We start from the raw sequence: 22,275 nt of genomic DNA on the forward strand, positions 1-22,275 counted from the left end.
TGTTTGATTTCCATATTTTAAAAGAAAGGAAACCCCAACAGGAGGAACAGACTGACATCTCCTCCCCAGAGTCGAAAGGCTTCTTCAGAACTTCCCTTAATGATGTGTGCTACTTCATGAACGAATCCACCACCATGCCATGCCCTATCATTTAATGCAGTTCTGAAAAGCACCTGGCTGAGGCTGAATCCCTCCTGCTGCAGAATAAGTCTTCTCTGCTTGACATTTCCACAGGTGTAACTTCAGCATGTCAATCTTGAAGCCTTTGTCATGTATTTCACTATAGGTGACTCAGCCGTGGCTGTCAAACGGTACCAGTTAGATTTTTAAGAAGGCACAGCAGAGTCCAAAAGTTCCCATTTCATCCGTTATCAAAAATCTTGCAAAATATCTTATTTTTTTCCAATATTTCCATTCTCAACTTGGCTTCTTTATTTCAGAGATGCAGTAGCGTTCACTGAACACTTATTCTAATTTCTGTGCTCAATTACCAAGGTTAAAGATAATATTGATTATTTATCTTTATTCTAAAATGTAGTCACATATCCATGAAGTCTTTGATGCATAAAATTCGCTTCTTTAGTTTTATTAATGTCACATAAAACATAGAACTGTAATTAATATCAACAGTCTACTAGAATGGCTCAGGACCACAGGTTGTATTACCAATATTTGCAAGTGCCTTTTACTAAACAACACCTCAGCAATGATAGAACGGTAATAAATGGACATTCGGTGTCACCAAGATGAAGATGGATTCCCTTTTGAGTATGGTTCCTCTTAATGTTTTTTCCTCATGCTACAGTATATAAAGGAGATTTTCTTCAGCACTGTGATCATTAGGGTTAAACTTATTATTATAAGAAATCACAGTTTAATGCCTTTTTGTAAAATGTTTGTAAAATTAGTAATGGTATTCATATTTTTGGTTTGAAAGAGACAGATGTAGAGGAAAGAGTAGTATGGAGATGGTTTGATCCGCTGTGGTGACCCCTAATGGGAACAGCTGAAAGAAGAACAAGAGGTAATGGTATTCATATTTGGTGTTGTAGTATATGTAAATGTATAATTTCTGCTTTAATTTTGCCTTAAACCTTAATACCAAATCAGCTTCAAGTTCAAAACTTAGTTGTACATTTGTGTTGCCCATGCTGGCTATATCATTATATTACATTGTTCATCTTTACAGCAAAGTTTTGTTAATTTTATATAATTGTTACACTGTGTCCAAATTGCTCTGGTTTGACACATATTGTTTGACAACTGGACTATTCCTGTTTCATTAATAGAAAATTATTTTATATTTATTTAACAATGAGACAAGCTAACAATAGCAGATTATTAGACTAGATGCTAGATCCTTAAAGGGACAGTTACAGCTTTTTAGAAAAGGTGCTTCATACAATCAGACCAATTACCTACTATCTTATTGCTTTATTCTGATCCATCTATCCTTATTTTTCAATACAGATCATCATTAAGTCTGTAGTGCAATGAGTGTCTTGTGTAACTCAAAACAGCCTTGGTTTTTCCCATCCAAATAACCCAGGGCTTGGCTTCCCACAAAATTTCAACATGGATTGATTTTTAGCACCCCTGGAAGCTAATTTGGACTGGTTGCATGTTTGTAGTCAACTGATTTGATCTACCAGGGAGATCTGTTAGTGAGGAAGGGCCAGTAGGGAAGCGGATAAGGATTATATTCCATATTAAAACAATGTGAGCAACCCAAGGCTGATTGGAATAGAGAGAAATATGCTGGGGTTTTTTTTTGCTTTAGACATGATTTAATTAGTACTGTGATGGAACACATGGGAAACCTTAAGAATATCTCTCTCTCTCTCTCTCTCTCTCTCTCTCTCTCTCTCTCTCTCTCTCTCTCTCTCTCTCTCTCTCTCTCTCTCTCTCTCACACACACACACACACACACACACACACACACACACACACACACACACACACACACACACACATTCATTCAAACACAGAGATTCATACACCTTGAAAATGGCTATAAATGTTGCATTACGAAAGAGAGCCATCCCCATCCTCATTGTGCACTAATACTTAAGGAGAAAATGGTAAAAGTTGAATCAGTGCTTTTGCCTTAGTTGGACTGGCAAATGGATACAATAGAAATGTATGCCAGCTGTGTACAATATTTCACAAACTCAGAAGCATATTTATGTTGTAAAAATGGAGAAGTGGTACAATTGGACATAAATTTAGATGTCGGATTAAAAAGGTAGAACCTACAGCATTTATTTATTTTAACTAATTTACTGTACAGTGAAGTTATTAGCCAGCTTTTTAAAAAGCTAGTGCTATGTTTATTGCTGTGCACTGTCCTAAAACATATTGTTTGAGGATTGATTTGTATTGGATTTTGGATTGTGGCTTCAAACCAAGCCACACTACGCTACCACTCCTTTAATAATAATTATAGCAGTAGTGGACAATAACAAAGTAAATCTAATTTGCTTCTCTATTTAAGTAGGTTTTTTAAGTATCTGTACTTTACAAAATTATTTTTGTTTGGGGAGACTTTTACTTAAACTTCACTACTTTTTAAAGGCAAACATCTTACTTTGTTTATTTTTTGTAACTTGTTTTGATTGATTGCTTGGTGGCATATACAGTCCAGAGTCAGTTTAACAGCAAGCAGAACATTTTGAGCGCAATAAATGATGGCAGAATCTCCTGACTCCTGAACTTGCCACAACACCTGGGACCTTATTTGTGCGATTTATTTGAAGCAGTTTTATTAGATATCATCCAGTGTTAGACAAATTAATAGCATTTTATTAATACACTAGTCTGCTAAGAGTAACATTATAGCCTTTCACATTAACTGAGTTGATCAAGCAAGAGTCTTGTGATAAAAAATGATAATAGAATATTATAATAATAAATCATAGTACTTTGGATACTTAAGTACATTTGAAGGCAAATCCTTTTGTACTTTTACTCAAGTGAAACTTTAAAGGGAGCACTTTGACTTTGTTTTTTATTCCTCCTGCGACATGAGGCCTGATGGCTTACTTTGGAGTTTTGTTACGGGGTTGGTTGCTAGCTTACCCTCCTCTTTAGTTTTTAGGCCAGTCTTAAAAACTATAGTGAGTAAACCAAAGAATCACAAATATTCCAGGGGTAAGAGGTAACTGTGGAGGGGTAGCTCAGTGGTTAAGATGTTGACCCTCTGATCAGAAGGTTGTGGGTTCAGATCCTACCACCACTAAGCTGTCACTGCTGAGCCCCCTGTGGTTTTTAACCACATAGTTGGTCAGTGATATGAATGTGATAAGAGTAAATAATTCTGTATAAAGGCATCTGCCAAATATTGTAAAGGGATTTTGCACTGTTCTAAATGACCAACATTTTTTACATTTAATTTGTTAACCTTCAAATAATACATCACCTCCCTACTTTCTTTGTAAGGTTCACTTATCTTTCTACAGTCTACTGTATCTCCAACTGTCTTTTTGGTTTAGATCCCATTTACTTGTTCCTAACTTCATTTTGCCTTTATTGCCCTATCTACTGTTTGTGAACTCTGTGATCTCTGTGATCTCCACATTTTTTGTTTTCTACAATTGTGTACTATGATTTGAATCTGTTTCAAAAGTGCTTGCAACTTCATCCACTTTGTCAACACTATAGATGCATTGAGAAGTCAGATTACTCAAACCAAACCACACTTTACAAAGCTGCCCTTGAGCAAGGAAGATTGCTGTTTGACAATCAGAATGAGCTGGACCTGCTCAGCACAATCATGGAAAAAACACCGAAACCATCTCCAACCACTCACCCTTCCCCTTCTTTCGAATTCTACTCTCTCAGCTCAATCTATGATTGTATCTCCTCCCACCACTTCGCCTATATTTGTTTGGCTCTTCTGGAAAAAAATATGGTGTCTCCCCATCAAACTGTCAGTGCTCCTTTTCAAATGTACATCATCCTACTGTTAAGAGAACACCAACATTTCTATGCAACCACATTCAAATGTCAATTGTAGAGGCTTCAAAATCCTAATAGTACATATTTGACTTTAGGGAAGGGGGTGATAAGAAAACTGCTTTGTTTAACACTATACATAACAATATGAATACCTCTTGATGCCATATGATATGATCATTTCCCAGTTTTCCAGGGATCCAGCAATCATTTTGAACAAACACATTAAAACACCTTTATATAATATAAAACAGTTTTATATCATTTGAAAAGTTGACTATTTTACTAAACCACCATCTAATATTTAAGGTATGTTTTTTAAAGCCATAGTTATCCGGAATTACTGTACAATAAAAATTTGACAGAGTGGCCAACTATAAATGTCAGCATGATCACAGCTTCACTAATGTACATGTTGAAAACGGACCTTGCTGATGCCATGCGGACTTCAAAAGCATCCCAATCTTTTAAGAAACTAAAAAGAATGTTCAGACTCTGCCTTTACACCCAGTACCAAATTCATTTCATAGTAGAGGTCAAACTAATGGTTAGAGCCATTTTTAAACAACAAGGTAACTTTGTTTGTTCCTTTTCCTGTTTCTATGTGCATACTTCTCACAAAACTTGTTCTCAATGCTAGGAATTGATGAATCTGTAAGCAATCAAGAGTGTCTAGCCATCTAATCTTCATTAGAGCACTGGCGAATTTGATGAAGCCAGTGCTGCACCCCAGATTCTGACAGCTCCTTGAACCTTAAATAGTTCATAGCTGACAAAGAGACTCAACAATCAACAAGATAGGTAAGCAAAGTTCCAAGAGACACAATAAAGATTCTGAGATAGAGAAACAAAGGGGTACCATAAATGTATCATCGTCTTTTTCCCCACCATCCATGGGACAGATGGAGAGAACCAACAAGAAGCTGGGTAGATTGTTTGAAAGTTCTTAACATAACCGTGACCATGATTGTCTACATTTATTCCATAGCATAATCTGCCAAGTAGGTAACCAACCAACATTATTCCTTTGGAACCTAAACAGAAACAACTGTATTTAATGAGTAGATAAAAAAGGTGAAACCTAGAGGCGACATAAAGCTGTTTTTTTTTTGTTTTGGACCTTTGGATTTTCATTCATATTTACAGCTTTTGGCAGCCATCTTTATACAGGGCAACTTACATTTGTCTCATTCATAAAATTGAGAAGCTAAGGGGCTTTGCTCAGGTGTCTAGAACTGGGAGCTTGGTGAGGCTGCATTTGAATCCTTCAACCTTCAAATAAATAATAAAAATAATAATAATAATAAAAAAAACAATGTCTTAACCAAAAAGCTATCATTCATAGTTTACTTACCCTGTTGTAAGCTGTGGGCTTGATATGTGGGACCTTGAAAAGCCATATGCAAACTAAATCAAGTTATTTATAAATTACCTATAAATCGAGGATTTACCTTGCCAGGGCTTTCAGGATATGTTGTTTATTCTTTGTCAGTAACCTGAAGGACATCCATGCATTAGACATCCATGCATTTCTTTCCATAATAGGGTTTCTAATATTTAAGGCCTGATTAACTTTGTTACATGGTCAAATTTGTATAACTTTCAGTCAACAAGAACACAATGTTTTGCAAAGAATTAGACCGTACTTGTGGAGGTTAAACACAGGTGGAGCTGTGAGTGCAGTGACAAAAAAAATTCTGCATGTTGAAGTTTATCTCCTGAAAAGCTTGCGAACTCTCCTGTTTAGAGCAATGTGAAGAAACTGAAGTGTCCCAACTTGCCATGAACTTCTCTGAAGCAAAGTCAGAAGGAAAAATGATATATGCAAACAAAAGGAGAAAAGAGAAGACGGGGGAAAGTGAGAACGCACATTGAAAGATGGAGCAGCACAAAGAGAGTGTGGATGCTTAGCATTGTCTCAGTGGGCAAAAAGATACACACAACACCATACCAGCTTTGCATTTTAATAAAACACGCTGCAACTTTGTGGGGTGTAAAAAAGCGTGAGAGAAAGAGAGAGTTGCAAACACACCAAACACAAAAGAAAAAAAAAAAAAAAAAGCCAGCGCAAAACAACCTTGTATCCTGCTCTGTTTTTCTCATTCCATTGGGGGGAAGTGCATGCTGGAGAGTGAAGATTGAAACATCTGAAGAACAGGTTTTTGACAGAATGCATGCTATCAGTCACACTTGTTTCTCCAAGAGAACTTGGGTTGGCATCATATAGGAGCTGGCAGCATGACTGAATTTATGTATAGAAATTATATAGTACTCAATAGTAACTTTAAAGGGGTAATAAAACATTATACTTGTCACATGCACATTAGTCAAAGCTGGGGTGAGAGCTCAGGTTTAACTATGACACAGCACCCCTGTAGCACAGAAGCATAGTTGCATTGCTCAAGGGATTCAAGAATTGCAGCATGGAGATATTGGAGCTTGACAATTGGAGCTTAACTACTAAGCTACAATCTTCCCTTTATGTAAGATCATTATATCAATAGATTTGCAATGCAGTTGCTTTGATATACTGGGCAAGCTGTAGCTACCAGGGCTTGTATATAATTTTTATTTTATTATTGTATCATTATCATTCACAAGACTCTTGCTTAATCAACTCTGTTTATGTAAAAAGTCTCTAATGTTACTCTTAACACACAAATCTATTAATAGAATTATATTAATCAGTCAAACACTGATTAATATCTATCAAATTTGTCATGAGCCCAAAATCGTGCAAAAAAGGCCACGGTTGTGGTAAGTTAGAGTCAGGAGTTTAATTTATTTCCTCTCAAAATGTTCTGCTTGCTGTTGCACTGAAAACAGAGCGTGCACTGATTGATTGGTGGCTTGCTGCATGCTTGACCAGTTAAGTTTTTATCCACTCGTAAGTTCATCCAAGTCACTAAACATTTGCCAAAAATACTGTGGTCTGTGGTCGCTCCTGGCCATAAATTTTGTGTTGACCTGCCACCTTTCTAGTCTTTAAATACTATAATAGATACACTTTTATATAACAGATACTTTTATGCTAAAACTTACCCACTGCCATTCAGGCTGCCTTTGGTTGAACAGTTCTTTGACATAATAGTATGACATTCCTGCCAGCATCATCACTGACATCGGTTTATCTTTATATATGGTAGGAATTCATAAAGAAACTCCCAGTACCTATAAATGTTACATTAAACTATCGGCCACAATCAAGTAGCCAGGTGGAGAGAACCAATCAGAAGCTATTTAGATTGTTTAGAAGCCACTAATAAGACACTCTTCTGAACTTTTGGATGTTGCTTAAATTTCTAAAAAGGTCTAGCTGTGAGAAGAAAAAAAAATATTTAAAAGAAAAATCATATTTTTATTTATTGAATTAACAAGACAGTATGCTTAATTGAATCACTATATTGGTTTTTAATTTGATGGATTTATAATGGCAGTATATTTAAACACTTAAAACTTGTGTGACCTTTTAGAAAACTACAATTAAATTGTCCTGGTACCTCTTTGATCTAATTCCAAAGATCAAAAAGATGAAAGATCTTGAAATGATGAAAGATGAAAGAGGTCTATATATGCATTTGGTGACTATAAGGCCTGTGAGGTACATATCTGTACATGATAAACACAAACATTGTTGAAGGCCATACTGTTCTTGTACTGTTCTAGGTACGTACTTAATCATCTATATATGAAAGGAAAGATAAGAAGAAGAAGTCACCCAAACTAGGTACAGTGGAACCTCGGAGCTCGCGAGGGTTAGGGACCAAGACCGGTCGCGAGTTCCGAATTTTCGCGACCTTTTGATACGCCCCTTCCAACCCAGTAAATACCCAAAGAACACTATACGAAATCGATTTAAATAAATAAATAACACTATTTTACTCCATAACACTTAATTATTAGACTATTTTAAGCATTTTTTAGACAATTTTAATGAGATAAACCTTGATTAGAAATGTTAAAACTAGCGTTTTGAGCAGCTTGCGGTTGCTCACGAGCCGATCTGAATGAGAGTCGCCGGTCGGAATGAAAGTCGCGAGCATGCGAGGTCGCGAGCGCTGAGGCTGCGAGCTCCGAGGTTCCACTGTAAATGGTTCCTGTAGAATAACCGAATAAGGAATTTAAAAATATTACTTAACGCTTTATTAATATGAACTTATTTACATGTATATCCATAAGGATCAATGCTTGTTGTATTATCAAAAGCACTTTTTAGATGCTGCATTTCTTTATTTTTTCCTCCTGATGCTTTACATCTAGACCTGCTCTCAAAGGATAAGCTCAAAATCACACTGAAGGTGGCAATATTTTTGCATACTCCAACATACATAAAACTGTAAACATTTGAAAGTGCACAATTGTTTTTTTTATTTTGCTGGTGGAGCTGTATGTGATTATGTAGATAAAGCATGCCGACACAGGGAGTTAATGCTACTGCTATACATCATGATTTGTTTTAGAAATGTGCCAGAGATTATATTTGCATAAAAAACAGTGTTTAAGCAAGTATTTGCTTGTAACCCAGTCACAAAAGTTGACTACAATTCATCTTAATTGATATGGCACAATATACGGTATCTATGTAGTGTTTATAACAGCGAATGTATTATGATTTTTTTCTCCACTGACCTTTATTTTTCTCTAAGTACTTCTTATTCTCTGCATTAATCTGATGTTTGTGTATTGAACTTCATGCTTGGTTTGACACGCCACTATATTTGCAGCACAAAAATTTCAACATAAAATATAGTTGGAAGGCAAAACATTTAAGCTTTCCTAGCCACCTGGTTATGGTATAAATATGTATTGTATACGTTTCTGCATCTTCATCTTCCCATTTTTTCAATGGTCCAGATAAAGAAACTCCACCAACAATAACAAAAACATGCTCTGATTGATTGTGGCTATCACTGTCTAGTGGATGGGTTGCTATAGAGGTGGAAAATAATATAGCTGTAGATTTGGCCAACCATCATTGTCCAAAAATATTTGCTTCTGCTCTTTCTGGAATCACATAGCAGAGTGAGTTTTTTGCTTGTCTGTAAGCCACACTTCAGACACTTTATCTTCCAATGCACCAGAGACCTGCATCTCTGCTTGTTATGACAGCTGCTCGTCCTCTAACCACAAAGCTCTTTAGAGATGGACGAGAACTGCAGAGCTCATTACTCGTAACAAACTATTGGCTTTAAAGGACATTTACCAAAGACAATTCTTGATAAAGTTCTAATTTATCATGAGCAAATGCACTTACCCTGCTTGCTACCTGCTTGTGACACCGTCATCCATTGCATCCAATCATTGACAATCAGACTGAAGAACAGTTTTTATCCTCAAGCAATTAGATAACTTAATAATTAATAGTCTTTCATCTTGCATTGGAATCATATATATATATATATATATATATATATATATATATATATATATATATATATAACACTATAGAGATGTACTACTTACTAGGGGTGTAACAGCACAAATTCACAGTTCGGTACGTACCTCGGTTTCCTCTCAGTGACTCAATTTCAGGGCAGTTGTGGTGAAGAAATGCAAAACAAATTTCTTGTCGTTTTTATTAATGCAGTTTATTATTAATACATTGGTAAACATCAACAGTTAACAATTTTAAATAAAATGCCTGCTTGGTTTAGACAAAAAAGTATATATATAAAAATAAAATGCAATACACGTTTTATTAGATTGAATTGATTTTATGTTTTGGGATTACCTTTAAACCTATTTTTGAAGTCACCTCTTACAGACCCAGATGTTCTCATCCACAGAACTACCCTCCTCTGTTGCCCCTATCTCAAACAGCGGTGGTAGGTGGGCTCTGGAATTGCCATTTTGCTGTAAGGAAAGGTGAGGTCGTAGCTTCTCACTATGCCTTCGACTTTCTGACACTCACTGAGACCTTGATATCCCCACAGAACACTGCTACATCAGCTGATCTGTGTTCTGCCCATGCTTTCTCTCACTCACCAAGAGAAAGTGGTAGAGGTGGAGGCACGGGTTTACTGTTGTCACAGAGATGGTGTTTCACACCTCTCCCTTTGTCTCATATAACCATGTCTTCTTTTGAATTCCATGCAGTTTTAGTTACCTCTCCAATCAACCTCTTCATCATTGTCATCTACCGCCCTCCTGGTCCCCTTGGAGACTTCCTAGAAGAGATGGATACAGTCCTCAGTACTTTCCCTTCTGACAGCACCCCTCTTGACAGTTCTTTGTGACTTCAACCTCCCATCTGACAAACTTCAGCCATCTTGCCTTTTCTGAATACCTTCTCCTTGACATTTAACAGCTGCCCTCTCACACACAAAGAAGAAAATGTCCTGGACCTGGTTTTCACCTGCCCCACCCCAGCTACAGACGTGACTGCTACCCAATTTAAATTTCTGATTATCACCTGATTTCATTTTTAATCACTCTTCCTGTTCTACCTAAAAACAATTTACAACATCTCTCTCTTATCCATCCTAACCTCCACTCCATCTCCACCTTCTCTGTAGCTTCCTGTACTCTTTTATCTCTTCCTGACTCTGACTCCTTTTTCTATCTACCCCTTAGACTTTGCCACTGACTCCTTCCTCTCCTTTCTTTCCTCAACCATGCTTCTGCCCCCTGACCACAAAAGCCAAGAAGTCTTCTTGTCCCACACCCTGGCTGTCAGAAGTTTTGTGCAGCAATCAGTGAGATCTCAGATCAGCAGAGAGGAAGTGGAAAAAATCACAACTTGATGCACACCTTGCATCTTACCATGCACTGCTGACTAAGCATCTTACAACGCACTGCTGACTTTCCTTCAGATGTGACGTCTGCTAAGACTGCCTTCTACAAGGAAAAGCTCAAAGCATCTGCACAAGATACTCATAATCTCCACAACATCTTTGCTTCACTGGTCATCCCAGGTGACTCATCTCCAGGTAAAGATCTCAGAATAACTCTTCATGACTCTCTGCTCTCCCCTTCAGCCACTGCTCGCGACCTATGCGGTACCTATGGACAATCAACTATCCTTCTCCACACATGTTGCTAATGTGGCTCGTTCTTGTTAATTTCTTCTCTACAACATCCGAAGGATTCAACCATTTCTCTCCCAGGTGCTGGTTCAGTCCCTTGTCATTTCGAGACTGGACTACTGCAACTCTCTGCTGGCAGGTCTTCCTCTGAACACTATTCGTCCACTGCAAATGATCAAAATCGCAGCTGCATGACTTGTGTTCAACCTGCCCAAGTTTTCCCACACCACCGTGCTGCTGCACTCCTTCACTGGCTTCCAGCAGCTGCACATTTTAAAACACTGATGCTTGACTACAAGGACAGAAATGGATCAGCACCATATTACCTCAGAGACCTCATCACTCCTTACCCTGCACCATGCTGTCTGAGATCCTCCAGTACTGCTCGACTGGTACCACATTCTTTTAGAATGAGAGGTATACTTCAAGGCTCTTCTCTGTTCTGGCACTGAGGTGGTGAAATGAACTTTCCTCAGATGGCCAAACAGCGGAGTCCCTTCTTTAAGCGGCGGTTGAAGACCTACCTCTTCCTGAAACACCTAAATTAGCACTTTCCAAGTTTGCTTGGTAAAAATCAAGAGTTGTATTCTGATTTATCGTAATTTTGTATCTAGCATACCAGTGTAGATTTATTCATTGCTAGAGACTCAATGCACTTTTGTACATCGCTCTGGACAAGGGCATCTGCTAAATTCTACAAATGTAAACTATTAAATTGGCACAAATCAAATTGATTAAATCAAATTCAATAAACGGTAAAAATGTAATTAAATAGTTTGATAGACCCCATTTGAGGGTACAATTTGCCTATTGTAAATGCATCCTACCATATAATAGCATCCCAGCCAACATGTCCAGTCTAAATAATGCACCTATTTGATGTGCGCCCACCTGCAATTTCATATCTGTATCCATAATCTTACCTTCATGCACTTTAACAGTCAAAGAATCTTGTCATGATTGATTTTTAGTCACAGTGCTTTCATGTGTCAAATCAAGATATTTGTCTTGCTTATTACCCGCTGTTGGGACTATCTATTCAGCAACCAGTTGTCCAGATAGAGTAATATGCACAAACTCTGATTGCACACAGACTTTAAATCACACCATTGTATGTCTCTAGATACTAGAGTATTAATCTAATTGCTATAAATACCAATAGTTTACTAATTTCAAAGAAAAATATCTTGCTGGTGTGAAATGCAAGGAATTATTGTTATTGCTTGTATTGCATATTAATTTCTCAGTTTCGGCTTTGTGCAGCGCTTCTTTGTTAATATTTGGTGTCTGCAGCCTGTTAAATGTTATGTTGCTTCTATTGCTTCTAATTCTAATTGTCTCTAATTGTCATCACACTGCCAGTCTTACACAATTTTCCCACATCTGTCATAACCTTCATCAGTTAATTTTATAGCATGTTTTCTTCTTGACGTCTTATCCACTGTACAATCTTTGCACAGTTACAGTATATTGTATATTACTATATATATTATATTTATCTATTACCCCTGCAACTTCTGTACATTAATTACTCTCACTCCTGTACATATTGACCAATACACTTATTTACCACTATTTTAATTGTAAATAGGCCACTTGTGCACTTCTGTTTAGATGCTAACGGAATTTTATTGGCTCTGTACATGTGCTTTGCACAATGACTATAAAGTTGAATTTAATCTAATTTAATCAGGCAACAACTAAAACGATGACAAACTGACCGCCTCATTTGATATCCTTTTTCACATTCCCCTTATCATGTCCATCCTTTCCCAATCACACTTATCCTTTAAATTAATCGGAACCTTTTCTCAGTAACTGGTTTGGACTTTGTATAATCTAATCTTGTTTGTTTTAGTGTTTCATATTCTTAAGGCACTGTTCCCAAAACCATTATGCACAATTTGACATGACTGGAGAAAACTTGAAAAGGCGTAAAAAAAATATGTTAAAAAACACTGATCAGATAATCTTTAATGAATCCAGATTATTTCAAATAATGCTGTGACTTTATGCCTGGTTTACTGCATTTCCCATACAGAAATCTGATAAATGGCAATATATGCAAAGCAGATAAAGTTTTTGCATATATGTTCATGTTTGGATTTCACAATTATAGAAACATATGTCAGATGTACATATATGCCACATATATTTTAAAATTTTACAAAAATACTTATTTTTATGTTACATATTATTTCCAAATATATTTGGAAATACTTATGGCCGACATTGGGGGGCAGGGGGGCATATATTACTATTGTGGAATTTCAGATTTCACCCTTTAAATACTGTATGTATTGTACGTCTCCATGTTAAAAGGGAGCGGCAGAACAAATTAAGCAATAGGTTGCATCTATTTTGTGCATTAGTTTATTGTTGTTGGTATGAAAATTGAATAACTAAACAGATATTGCTGATGGAGGACATGTAATTGTGAAGTCAAATGTCACTCGTTCAGAAGAGGAGAATTCCCACTGTGATCCGATGTAAGCCTCACTGAAACTTGGAGCTGTTAGCTAAGCCTCCATTAACAGTGCACATCCTGAGCAAGATCCGTTGCATGGACTATAAAAAAAATAACTTTTTTTGAATAATAAAAATATAAGAGAAACACAATGAGGCAGGAGAGACATTGCACTACTTGGACATTGCACTACTTAACACTGAAAGAGTCATTCACATAGATTTGGATAAGATAGTTAATCCTTTGATGCCGTGCCTGGTGGATGCCTATGCAGAGGTGTAGAAGGTGGAGGAGTTCAGGTACCTTGGGTCAACAGTGCAAATTAATAGAGAGTGTGTTAAAGAAGTGAAGAAAAAATGTGCTGGCAGGGTGGAATGGGTGGAGAAAAGTGGCAGGAGTGATTTGTTATCAAGAGTGAGATTGTATATCTGCGAGAGTGAAAGGGAAAATATATAGGACTGTGGTAAAACCTGCAATGTATGGTTTAGAGACAGTGGCATTGAGTAAAAGACAGGAGGTGGAGCTGGAGGTAGCAGAGTTGAAGATGCTGAGAATTTTATTGGGAGTGACGACGATGGACAAGATTAGAAACAAGTTTATTAGAGGGACAGCTCATGTAAGATGTTTTGGGGACAAAGTGAGTGAGGCCCGATTGAGGACTAGTAGGAGAATGCTGAGGGTGGAGCCACAAGGAAGGAGGAAAAGAGGAAGGCCAAAGAGGAGGTTGATAGGTGTGGTGAGGAAAGACATGCATGTATGGTAGTTGGTTTGAAAGAGGCAGATGTAGAGGACAGTGTTTTATGGGGACATGCGGGGACATAATGGAAGCAGCTGAAAGAAGAAAAAGTAGAAAAAGAATCACAAGCACAACGAAGAGTCTGAACAAGTTATTTCCCCTGCATTTGATTTAACTGTATGCATTTATCAGATCTACATCCAACAGCAGCCTAAGATAAGCACAAGACTGACACCTTAAATTGCTCTCTAGGAGTGTATCAATGTTGAATAGTCCCATGAGCAAATTCTACACTACTGTATGTGACACCAGTTTCACATAGTAACTAATTCTATAACTCAACATCATGTATCTCAATAATTATGTTGTACTTTACTGTATCATGAATGGTGTTACACAATATATTAAAGTAAATACAGTATATCCTCCATATGTATAAAACATTGGATAGTAAGTAAAAAAAAAAAAAAAAAGGTTTTACACACGTTTGTTTACACTTTATTAGAAAAATTTTAAGCAACCAATAGAAATAAAAATATGTTCATGTGTTTTTCCATCATATAATAAATATGTTCATATATGGCCATATATCAGATTTATGTATAGGTTCTCTTCTGTGTATGTACAGATATAAAGATACCTTAAGCTGAGCTTCTCAGAATCTATTTTGGATTTTCTATTTCCATGCATTTCAAAAGTAATGTCACATAATCAAATTTTTTTTCTTCATCTCTGGCCAAAAAAAATGAAAAATCAGAGATCTTGAGCAGCTCCATTCCTCTGGAGGTGCTTTGGATGTGTTGATATTCAGCACTGTGATCGCTCCCAACTTATCATTTTCATTGCACCACATGGAGTGGGAGCTGTGAAACATAAAGAAGCTGAGATATGAGTGAAATGCAAAAAAAAAAAAAAAAAAAAAAGAGAGAGAGAGAGAGAGAGGAAGAATTCCATCAAAACAGATTGTCAAAGCAGATGGGGAGCTCCTACAAAAAAAAGGGCCAAGTTGTGTGACAAGGACTTGGATTAAGCACTGACAAGTCCTGAATGAATACAAATAAAAAGCTACTAAAGACCAGCATTTGTAGTTTATAATGAGAGATTATCTTCTCTTTAACAAATTCAACATATCGCTTACAAGTGCATTTTTATAGAACTAATGACATTTTTGACATACATAACCTGAGTCAGTTTCAATGATGTAATGTTTTTTAGTGATGTAATATACATTAGCAACTCCTTCATGTGTTATAAATGACATAATCGGTGAAGTTTGATGCAACAGAACAATTTTTTTTCACAGCAAACAATAAATGCAATAATATCTACACATCAGCTGTTCTCTAACAAACAGAATTGTTACTCATTGAAAAGTGAGGCTTATCTTCTATAATCTTCAATACGCTATAGCAATATAGAGTGCTCTTAGGTTGGATCGTTATCTTATCTGGATAAAGTAAAAGATGAGACAAAATGAAACCCTAATGAAGGATATGTATCTCTCTCTCTCTCTCTCTCTCTCTCTCTCTCTCTCTCTCTATCACAAACACACACACACACACACACACACACACACACACACACACACACACACACACACACACACACACACAGAGAAAGAGAGAAATAGTGTATAAGGTCATTATTGCAACTCTCAAACATATGCTCTCAGACTAGGTCTCTGCTCTCTGCTCTGGTCCTAGAAACAGGGTTGAAAGGGTTACTATTATAATATATTCCATTACAAATTACTCCATTAAAAATCCAATATGTATCATAATTACAATAAGAAAGTAATGCAATCCAACTTCTTTTGGATTAATTCAAGATCACATGTGTAAATAAAGTCAAGAGAAAAGCGATATGATCTAAAATCCTACATTTTTTTATTGTAAATATGTTAAATATTCATAATTTTTCAACCTAATGATAGAAGCTTTGGACAGATATATTTTTGTGAGCGCAAAATATTCAATAAAATGTATTCGTTTTATTTGCATATACAGTAACTAACAACGGACATTGTCCCAAAGTAGCTTTACAGAATTAAATAGATTATAAATATAAGTTTACACTTTTGTAATTCAGTCCATATATTATTAAGTTATGGAGCAAGGGAAAACTCCCTGAAATGATATGAGCAAGAAACCGTAAGAGGAGCCATACTCCACTGGGTGTTACTGAATTTCCACTCATTATAGTTTCATTATTTTTGAGGTTATCAACTATTTACTGTTGGACACTTAAAGGCAAAAACTGTTCATGGTAGCCAGGTAACAGAGTCATTGTAGCAGAGTGTTTGTAATAATTACAGTCCAAATACATTTTTAAGGTTTAATCCTGCTCAGTAACTTCACAGATCTTTACACAGTTCATGTGGAACCATTTTGCAGCAAATGGTCTCCAATTGAAAAGAACTCCATCCGGATTTAGAGCGTCAGCAAGAATTAGGCTGGTTTAGAAAAATAAAGAGATAGAGTCACTTTTAACTTAGGAGCATGTTTAACTTCACACAGGGGTAGAGTGTGTGTGTGTGTGTGTGTGTGTGTGTGTGTGTGTGTGTGTGTGTGTGTGTGTGTGTGTGTGTTTGTGTGTGTGTGTGTGTGTGTGTGTGTACATCTACAATATGTTCAGTAACGTTTGCCAGCCAATTATTGCTAATAAGCAATTAAGAATAAATAAAAAAAAAAAAAAAAAGAAAGAAAGAAAATGTAACTAATCTTCAGGTTTAAGACTATGAACACACCCATATGTGTTACCGTTACAAAATAATTATGGCTCTGACTTATTCTTTCTTTTATTAGAAATAATGTCCAGTTCAGGTCACGAAGGTTGATCGGCAGGTTAACAGTAATAAAATCGTCTGCCAAAATAAAATAAAAGACTGCAAAGAAATAAAAGCTTTTCCTGTCATCGCCACCTCCACTTTCAGCCACGCACAAGCTCACTTTACACTTTAAAAATTAGAGGTTGTTATAACTCCTTGCTAATGAACCTTATGTTTGGTGACACATTCTGCATGTGAGAGTATCTTCACAATGTTTCAAAATGATTCAAGCTCATAAGAAATATACTTTTAATAATTTTGTGTGGCCAAATAAATCAGTTTGGGTCTTTTTGTAGTCATGGATGGATAAAATTAATATTTAAAATACAGTATTAATGAGTAAAACCAACAAATTAGTGTTTCAATTTATGCATGTTTTTACCATTGCTATGGTTCATGAACACTAATGTAAAAATAATCATCAATTTAGTCAATACAATTAATTAAAAAAAAAAAATTATTTAACTTGATTGCAAGATTTTCATGGTCTGAACAAAAAACTATTGGTCAGGCAATGAAATAGATCCATAAATTCAATATTGACAAAAGTATTGGGACACCTAACTTTTTCAGCTATATGTGGTTCTTCAACAATTTAATAGCACACAATTTATAATGATTATAAAGCACATACAATTATTATGGTCAGGTGTCCCCAAACTTTTGCTCATATAATGTATAAGCTCGTAATCAGGCCCTTGATGGGTATAAGGTGTAGCAGAAAAAACAAATTATGAATAATTTTTAAGGGGAAAAAAATAGAAATCATCCCAGAAGATATGTGTTTGATTTATGATTTTATCATTGCATACAAGACCATGGAAGTGTATTTCCATGTTTCTAGCTTTTACTCCCAAAACACTTTACTGCTACAAAAGTAAAATAGGCAAATCGTTGCAGAGGAGAGTCTCAGGATTTGTTGCCATTTTAAGCTTGGCGCATTTTTCATGCTCGGTGTCTTATCATCACAATGGTGCTGCTTTTGGACCATAACACTAAATACAGTTAAAAACCATCTCAAATCTTATAATGAATCACAAATACATGCAGCACACAGGCATGCATCCACTTCAAATCCAGTTTCATAATAATCGGTAGTGTATTGTATTCTGTTTAATAATTTAATACAATTCTGTGCAACCCTACAGCTTATTTTAGTGAGCTGTACAAAGAAGCTTTTGTTGCTTCAATTATTTATTATTGTTCCACTATTTGTGATAGATCTCTCCATTGTCTTATTTTTTTAAGTCCAGCTCTCAAATACACTGGCTGCTTGACCGCCCACTTTCACCCGTAACCATCCAAATTAATCCCACACCACAATCTGTTGCATCAGGTCCTGCAGGAGGCCTGGAGAAATGCAGGCAGTGAGTGTAAACATTTTTGTGTTGCTAGTAAAAAAAGCATAGTCAGTATTCAAGAGGTCAAGGCTCAGGTAACAACGGCGATCCAAAGATCAGAGTCCAAAAACTGGCAGGCAAAGGTCAAATCTGCAGAAAGCAAAAGTATAAGGAACAGAACAATCGTGATGATAACAGGCCTAGGAAAGGCCATGTACATTTGGTTTAAGATATAAGTGTACAAACAGAAGTGGGACTGCAAAGAAACCAGACTCAGGTGATACAATTTAGACACAAAATATAGGTGCTTATAACAAATGGGAACTGGAGAAAGCATGAAAATGCAAAAAGAAAAAAGTTAATCAAAGACAAACAAGAAAACAAACAAGAAGAGGACATCTGGTGATGGGGATAAATGAAGTGAAAGTGTGGATGTTTAAGCAAGAGTTAAAACTATTCTTAAGTACAAGATAACCTGTCAAACAAGATGACATCATCAGTGGAAATCATGCATATAACACAGAGAAAATGTTGTTGACACCTGACTGTAAGATCTGTATATTATTTTTGAACATCCAATTTCACATTTAGTCCTCATTTGCGGTTATAATAACCTCTTCTGGGAAGATGTTCCGCTAGATTCTGAGGTGTGATTGTGGATATATGTGCTCACTCAGCCTGATGTAGGGAAGAGGCCTGGGGTGCAGTCATTGCATCAGTTTATTTCAAAGTTGTCTAGTAGGGATAAGATCAGAGCTGTATAGCTATATATGGCCATTAAACATATGTAAATCACATCTTCATAGAGCTAGCTTTGTGCACAGGCTCATAGTTATGCTTGAAACAGGTTTGGATCTCCTATTTCAAGTAAAGGAAAAATGTAATGCAAAAACAGCAATTTGTAGAAGAAGAACATTATGGAAAAGTCAGATGTCTCAATACATTTGTTCATAAAATGTATATAGAGGGTTGTTGAAGTTCACTTGGATGCACTGTGGTCGTGATTTGCTTGTTTGTTACAATCCATGTTTTGTGTTTTTTTTACTGTCCTCTGGATTTGTTTGATTCTCCTTGGCCTTAATGGCATGGGATTCACCAGCGCTGCACAGGTTGTTGCTAGGATCCTTTTCCACTCCTTCATAATGACATAAAGCTGCTGGATGTAAGACACATTGAGCTTCTTCACCTTCTGCTTGAGGATGCCCCACAGGTGCTCAGTAGGGTTTAGGTCTATAGCAAGCAAGGAAGTTGTCACTTTGACATTGTGTTTGGGGTTCGTTATTATATTGGAAAACTGCCATTCGGCCCTGTTTCTGAAGGGAGAGCATCATCTTCTGCTTTAGAATGCCACAGTACATATTGGAATCCATGTTTCCCTCAAGAAACTGCAGCTTTGCAGTACCAGCAGAACTCATGCAGCCCCAGACCCTCCCAAGATGCTGCCATCACCATGCTTGACTGTAGACAAGACACCATTTTCTTGGTATTTCTTACCAGGTTGTCGCCACACATGCTGGACACCATCTGAGCCAAATAGGTTTATCTTAGTGTCATTAGACCACAGGACATGGTTCCAGTAATTCATTCTCTTTTCTCTTCAGCAATTTGTTTGCGAGTTTTCTTGTGAGTCCGCTTCAGAAGAGGCTTCCGACAATGGCAATGGAAAAAGACTTGTTGCAGTGTGCGGCATATGGCCTAAGCACTGACAAGCGGAGCTTCCACTTCTGCAACCTGAAGCAATGCTGCAGCACTCATGCGTCTGTGTTTTGCCGCTTCTGCACCTGACGCACAGCATGAGGACTTAAATTATTTGATGGACCCTTGCAAGGCCTGTTCTGAGTGAAACCCATCTTGGTAAATCTCTGTATGACCCCGGCCACTGTACTGTAACTCAATTTCAGGGGGTTACTGATTTTCTTATAGCCTTGGCCATCTTTGTGAAGAGCAACAATTCTCATTCTCAAATCCTCAGAGAGTCATTGCCATGAGGTGCCTTGTTGAACATCCAGTGGTCAGTATGCGAGAATTGCACTCAAAGCACCAAATTTTACACAAAGATTGTGTAAATACAAGATACACAAATTTGTATGATCCTTTTTGGTTTGTATGGACATGTGGCTTTGCATGGTTAAATTATGTACAGCCGTCATCACATAAGCTGTATTTTGAGTTATTTCAGACGACAGTAAATCTGTATTGCTATGCAAGCTGCACATTGACTACTTTAAAATATATAGAAGTTTAATTTCTATAGTATTGTCCCTTAAGAAAGTACACTAAAATGTTTTTTGTTTGTTATATCAATATTGATCCACCCTGAAGTTTTCCCTGGTAGTGTACAGCAACATTATTTAACATTAATTCCAATTTTATATATATATATATATATATATATATATATATATATATATATATATATATATATATATATATATACAGTATGTATGTATGTATGTATGTATGTATGTATGTATGTATGTATGTATTGATATATATAGTATATTAAGAGCCTAATAAAATACATTTCGATCTATTTTTGTCTGTTAATCGTTCCAAGTACTACTGGACATTAAGTACTTATTAAGCCACCTTACATAATCTCTAGATTGTACTTAGTCTGTGAGGCCTAATCTTTAACTGGGAAATAACACATTTTGTGCACAATTAAAAATGAACTAAATGGAATAAATTAATAAAATAAATTATATTTTGGTGATTGGACAGTGGCATGTTGGTGCAGTGAGTAGCACTGTCTCTAGGGAGTTCTGTGCATGTTCTTTCCATGTTCACATGGCTTCCTATGGGATCTTCAGTTCTATATATAATAAAAATTTCTATAAAATATTCTAATAGCTTTATGGGTAGCATTATATTTTCTTCAGATGAAAAGATGTGTGTGCAGTAGTGAACAATAAGCAGGTAGCTTTTTCATGTATCTGTACTTTACTAAAGTATTTTTATTTGGGAAGACTTTACTTTAACTTCCCTACATTTCAAAATTAAATATCGTATTTTTTACTTAACTACATTTTACGAAATCAGTTGTTCCTTTTTATTTATGAATGGATAAAAACTTTAATGAAAAAGCAAGTCACCAATCAGGGTAGAGCGCACTCTGTTCTAAACATGTTTTGATTGCCACTTTGTGGTATCTACGTAGCACCAACATACAGTTTAGTGTTAGTTCAACAGCAAGCAGATGGAAGAAACTCTTGACTCGAACTTGACACAACACCAGTGGCCTTATTTGCATGATTTTCTTTTATGTAGTCGAAAAGAAAGTTTGGGTTCATGATAATGTTATGGATATCAGTAAATGTTTGATTTATTAATATCATTGTTTTAATAGATTGGTGAGCTAAGAGTAACATTATAGTCTTTTTTACATAAACTGAGATGATTAAGCATGAGTCTTGTGACAAAAATTAGAATTGGATGTTATAAATAATAATAATAATAAATCATAGTACTTTGGATATGTAAGTACAATTGAAGGCAAATACCTCTCTACACACCACTGTGTCTGTTCGTGTGTGTGTTAATGGTGCCTTGCTATGGACCGGCATCCCATCCTGGTTGTATTCACATCTCACCCTAAGTGATATCAGGATAGACTAAAGATCCATCAAAACACTTAATGAATACAGAAATAAGTATTTGTATGTGCAATGCAATATTTAAATTATATGGTATATTATGATATTATAATAGCATTATATCATGTTATATTATGTACTCGTGAATTACAATGGACTATTTCATTAATTTTTAGTTAATCTTTTTAAATAACAGTAAACATTTTAGTAAACTGCAACCCAGTGTCTCAAAGCCAAGCTGACAGCATTGCACACTCTTGGTGTCTCTCAGCAGGTATTTAACGGAGCCACCTGGGATGTGTTTCAGACTGCAGAAAAGTGTTTACATGC

The sequence above is a fragment of the Silurus aristotelis genome (assembly GCF_946808225.1).
Source record: "Silurus aristotelis genome assembly, chromosome: 25".
Taxonomy (NCBI): Eukaryota; Metazoa; Chordata; class Actinopteri; order Siluriformes; family Siluridae; genus Silurus; species Silurus aristotelis.